The sequence below is a fragment of the Mustela erminea genome, chromosome 19 (genome assembly GCF_009829155.1).
Source record: "Mustela erminea isolate mMusErm1 chromosome 19, mMusErm1.Pri, whole genome shotgun sequence".
In the NCBI taxonomy this organism is placed as follows: domain Eukaryota; kingdom Metazoa; phylum Chordata; class Mammalia; order Carnivora; family Mustelidae; genus Mustela; species Mustela erminea.
Window position 1 is genome coordinate 2,891,938 of NC_045632.1, and position 5,811 is coordinate 2,897,748.

Consider the following 5,811-nt stretch of genomic DNA (forward strand, 5'->3'; position numbering starts at 1 on the left):
CGGATCAAGCAGAACACAGTGGTCTAGAAGCTTTCATCAGGAAGGGTTTCTTTTTATCAGTTTGCAGTGTAGACTGGACTGCTGTGTAGACTACAGCATAGGCCACATTCAGAAGTGGCTTCCAGAAGCTTTCAAGGCTGTAGTCTTTTGGGGCGCCTGGGTGGCTTAGATGGTTAAATGTCCCCCTTCGGCTCAGGTCATGGTTTTGGAGTCCTGGGGTCCTGGGATCCAAGATCGAGCCCCATGACAGGCTCCTGGCTCAGTGGGGAGCCTGCTTCTCCCTCTCCCTCTGCCTCTCTCCCTGCTCATTCTCTATCTCTCAAATGAGTAAGTAAAGTCTTAAAAAAAAAAAAAAAAAAGCCTACGTTCCTCAGCAAAGCCTAAGGCAGAAACCATACCTTGATGTTCTCCTGCAGCCCTTTCCTGTTGGTCACCTCACATGCAAACGTGGGGACCACTTGAGTGTAAGCCTTTTTAAAACAAATATATCCTGAGTGCCTGCTTTGGCAGCACCTATGGCCCCTACACGTGAGGATGGGAGCATGAGCACATATTCAGGAAGCGCTCCATATTTTTAAAAAATAATTTTGAAATAAATTTAGACTTTGAGTTTCAAAAACAGTTTCCACACACCCTTCACCCTTGTACCTCCCCTAATTGATCCTCTTACATAACCATGGTATACTGATCAGAACTGGGAAGTTAACACTGGCGTAATATGATTAAATAAACTCTAAGCCTTACCCACATTTTATGGGGTTTTCTGCTTGTATTCTTTTTTTTTTTGTCCCAGGATTCAAAATGCTGCACTTCCTTATTACGTGTCCTTGGTCTCTTCCAGACTGTCAGCATCTCGGACTTTCCTGTCTCCTGGGACTCCGACATTTTGAAGAGTAGGTAAGTCATCTGTTCTTTCATAGAGTGCCTCTTAGTGTGGGGACTGAGATTCTGAATTTTTGGTGTGTCCTTCCCTGTGCATCATGTCAAAGCGCTTGTGATGTTGGTGTTAGGCGCAATCGCTATTTAGGTGTTTGGCATTCAGGTTTCTTCCTGTCAAGTTACGCACTTTTCTATCACCAGGTAAGTTTAATTATGCCTGTTAAGTCAATTTCATTACTTAGATTCTTTGGCTGGTGGGATGGTTATCGTTTTTTTTTTTTTTTTAAAGATTATTTATTTATTTATTTGTTTAACAGACAGAGATCACAAGTAGGCAGAGAGGCAGGCAGAGAGAGGGCGGGGGGCGGGAAGCAGGCTCTCCGCTGAGCAGAGAGCCCGATGCAGGGCTCGATCCTAGGACTCTGGGATAGTGGCCTGGGCCGAAGGCAGAGGCTTTAACCCACTGAGCCACCCAGGTGCCCCTGGGATGGTTATCTTTACATCAACCTGACTGGGTCCAGGAACGCCAGGGTCTGCTTAAACATTATTCCTGGTGTGTCTGGAAGAGGGTGTTTCTGGAAGAGATTAGCATTGGAATAGGTAGATTGGGTGAAGCGGATGGCCCTCCTCAAAGAACAGGATTTCCCCGGCCTTACCTTTCGGATCAAAGAGTGAGCAATACTGCAGATTGTAGAATTGCCTGCGAGCAGCCAAATGACTTCAGGGGTTCTCTGGGGAAGCAGAGCCTGTCCACCTTGCAGTAAGCAGCGGTAAAGGAAAGGGGCTCTGCCAGCTGGTGGCTAAGCTTCAGCTTGGGCGTCGAGACAGCTCTGTAGTTCCAAGCAGCATTGAGAACAAAGACAGAACCCCACGCCTTGGGGAGTAGACTGGAATAGGAAGCCCCGTGACAGCTGGAGTCTTCCTCCACTGGAGCCAGCTACCAAGGTACAGATCCCAACGGCACCCTGAATAAGTACTTTGATGTATTATGCACACCATAGGACACCTGATCCATGAACTGAGGTAGAGTAGGGTGGGGTGGGTGGGAGGAACCGGGGCTCAGCCATCCTCTCTCCCGTTCTCTGCTCTATACTTAGTGGGGCTGATGCCTGCAGACCATTTCCCAGTCTCCAGGGTCAGCTGACTTTGGAGAGGGTGGGATGGGGGGACATGGGCCAGAGATTGGAAGAGGAGAAGAGAGACCAGGGTATTGTGGGGTGTCCCAAGAGGGTGGGGGCCGGAAGTCAGTGGAGAAAGAGTTCCTCTGAGGCAAGGCGACAGGAGTGTGCCCTATACACCGCACGGGAACCGCAGGCAGGAGAGCAGAGGAGAGATTGTGCCACCATGTGGTGGTGGCGAGGGGCTACAGTTACAGGGCAGAGCGAGGGGGTTTGGGGACGTATGGAATTTTTCGGTAATCTTAGGGATTGTACCTGGTTGTAACTGGTCAGCTAGGGTCTGTGGCTTAATGAGCCTCTGTGCGTTGGCTCAGTGGTCACTTGGGGCTCAGGTTGCCATTGCTCAAGCCTGTTGCACATACCCTGCCCCTTGGCCATGGCCGGCACCTGTGACAGCAGCTGCATCTCCCCCTCCCCAGCCTTAGCCCACCCTTCAGACCCACCGACTGCAGTTTTCACTGGCAACTCCGTCCCTGGGCTCTGAGAGCGCCACCTCTTTCCTTTTCTTTCCAGTGAAGGATGGGCACGGCTACCCTCTGCAGCTGAGCTGGGCCACTGTGCCCTGCTTGATGCTCAGCTCCCCCTTCCCCTGCTTAGCCAGGTCTCTGTGTTAAATTCCTCTGTCGTAAAATCTCAAAGTGATTCCTGCTTTCCTGGAGAGACCTTGACTGAAACGGATCTCCAGAATGCCATAGATTGTGAAACTGGCAGGTGTGGTGATGGAATTAAGAACGACACAGTCATTCTTAATGTCTGTCAGTCTATCAGACTGTGCCTCAGGACTCCTGGTCTTAGAGATACTGGAGACCTTGAGATAAGTTCTGCTTGAATGAATGAGAATTGAGAAGGAAGAGCATACAGTGGCATAATTTTTTTAAAAAAGATTTTATTTATTTATTTGAGAGAAAGAGAGAGGGTGTGAGTGAGCAGGGGAGGGCGGAGGGAGAAGCAGACTCCCCGCTGATCGTGGATTCCAATCCAGCTAGGACTCCCGGGGCTCAGAGTTTGATTCTAGGATCCCAGGATCATGACTTGAGCCCAAGTCAGATGCTTAACTGACTGGACCACCCAGGTGCCCCTACAGTGCCATATTTAACACTCGTTGGCATAGTAGGTAGAATTGTGGCTAGATTAGGAACACCCAAATGAAGGCAGTAGTGTGTGGCCTGATCACTTGGAGCTCTTTGGTGGGAAATATTGGATAGCTCTTTGAATGTCTGAATTAAGTAAGCTACTGCAAAGACCTTTAGCAAAAAGTCAGTCTTTTTTTGCGGGACAGATTTCATTTTGTGACAGACACACACCTTTTGCAATGGTTCTTGGGGCAACTTTGGAAGAACTTATCTGGGTTTAGCTTAAATTTTTTTTAAAGATTTTATTTATTTATTTGACAGAGATCACAAGTAGGCAGAGAAGGCAGGCAGAGAGGAAGGGAAACAGGCTCCCTTATGAGAAGAGAGCCCGACGCTACATGGGGTTCAATCCCAGGACCCTGGGATCATGACCCAAGTCGAGTCGAAGACAGAGGCTTTAACCCACTGAGCCACCCAGGCACCCCTGGATTTAGCTTAATTTTAACCAACAGCCCCTTGTTAACATGTTGTGAGCAAAGAGGGAAAGGCACAGAGGCGGCAATTTCTTGTGGAATCTCCTGACGGTTAGCAAGATAATAACTGCAATAATAGCATTTAGCGTGGGGTGGCTCTGGCAGGGCTTCTCAAAGAAAATATTTTCATTCCACCAAGAGCCTATCTAGTATGTAATCCATGGTAACCCTGTTTTGCAAAGATCTCTACTCAAAAGGCTGACAAGAGGGGAAAAGGCTGAGAGAAATTACAGACAGCTCTGAGATCGGTGCCAAGATAAGGGCAAACAGGGGAAAGGCAAGACAGAACAATTCCCTTGGAGGAATCTTCAGAGGCGGGCTGGTGTCTACGAAGCGTTTGACTTGGGCGCCATCTACTGTGCAGGGGATGGAGGGACACCCTGTGCCCCTTTGGGGCTCATTTGCGTGAAGGAAAAAACACTATTTAACCTCACCAGGCTTATTTCTGGAGAAGAGGGTTTCTAGCTCTCCCGCCCAGTTGCTGGTGCTGGTGACTGATTAAGAATCTGCATTAATCTGTATCAGCCTTTGCAGAACACAGATTCTGATTCCTGGATTGTGAGACAATAGAAAAGAACCCGTATATATATTTCCTTTCACGGCTTCTCTCAGATTTGTTCCGCAGAATGCCTCCTCAATGGGTGCTACTTCAGGGTGAATGAAGCTGGCAAGGGCAGTCTCTGCTGGGGCCTATAGGCAGGGGGTCGCCTTCACCTCTCCATCCGGTGTCTCTGCGCCACTGACCTAGGACCACAGACGTCTGTCCTCAGCCCCCAGGTCAGTTTAGTCGGCTGACTCATGGCCCTATTTGTGTGTGTGTGTGTGCGTGCATTTATTTACTTATTTTACTTAAATAATAATTTATTTAAGTTATCTTGGGCTGAATTTTTTCAAGATTTTATTTTTTTAAGTAATCTCCACCCAGCGTGGAGCTCAGACTCACTGCCCCGAGCTCAGGAGTTGCATGCTCTGCCAGCCATGCCAGCCAGCCTCCCCATTTGCACATTAAATGAAGCAGGCCTCAATATATTGGTTCAGATGTGAATACCCACAGAAACGTGGGCTTTGTAGTTCATCATGTGGAAATTTTTCCCCGAAAACATTTATGGTACTTAAGAACACAGAATTTTTTTTTCATCATTACTGCCAAAGCAATAAGATATGAAAGAAAGCAAGCTAAGCAGAATGACAAGTTTCTCTCTGAAACCGGACATAGCAGCAGTTCCTACATTCTCGGAATATGTTCGGGACCACTTTGTGAAAATAACACTGCAAGGACAGAATAAATAAATTGAAGAGAATCACCTTATCAAAAGAGATTATTTTAAACAGATTTCTGTTGCAGGATGCTCTCTTTCCCCCTGTGGCTCCACCTCTTTCGTTGCCTCTTGCTTTTAAAATGCTGAAGACTGGGGCACCTGGGTGGCTCAGTGGGTTAAAGCCTCTGCCTTTAGCTCAGGTCATGATCTTGGGGTCCTGGGATTGAGCCCCGCATAGGGCTCTCTGCTCGGTGGGGAGCCTGTCTCTCCCCCTCTGTCTGCCTGCCTCTCTGCCTACTTGTGATCTCTGTCTCTGTCAAATAAGTAAATAAAATCTTTAAAATAAAATAAAATAAAATGCTGAAGACTGGCCTTATGGAACTCAGAATGTAACCACAGTTGACCCTTGAACAACACAGGGGTGAGACACCAACCCCCTATGTGGTCAAAAATTCACATATAATATTGACTCCCCCAAAACTTCACTGCTAACAGCCTGCTGTTGTCGAGAAGCCTCACAGATAACATAAACAGTCCGTCGGCACGTGTGTTCTGTGTTCAGTGTATTCCGTACTGAGTTCGTAGACCTGCAGTGGTTGACGGGTCAACTACAGAGAGCTTGCAGTGCACGAGATCGACGTGTAGTGGTAAGTTGCCTTGGTAGAAATGCAGAAGGGTTTTCTGTAGACAAGGTCCTGGCATCTATATTCGTTGTACTTATATTCATTTTACTTATTCCTTTTTACTTATATTCCATTGTACTTATTCCTTTCCGGTTTGGACACCCTTTATTTCTTTTTCTTGCCTAATTGCTCTGGCTCAGACTTCCAGTTCTGTGTTGAATAAAAGTGGCAGGAGTGGGCCTCCTTGCCATGCTCTCGATCTTCGA

At 47.5% G+C, this 5,811-nt stretch overlaps 1 long non-coding RNA gene across 1 annotated transcript; it reads left to right on the forward strand.

Moving 5' to 3' along the window:
* Positions 1–374: 374 nt before the first annotated feature.
* Positions 375–5,811, forward strand: LOC116579973. Its single transcript, XR_004281486.1, has 3 exons — positions 375–897; positions 4,276–4,440; positions 5,418–5,811. It is a non-coding gene; the product is annotated as an uncharacterized LOC116579973 (long non-coding RNA).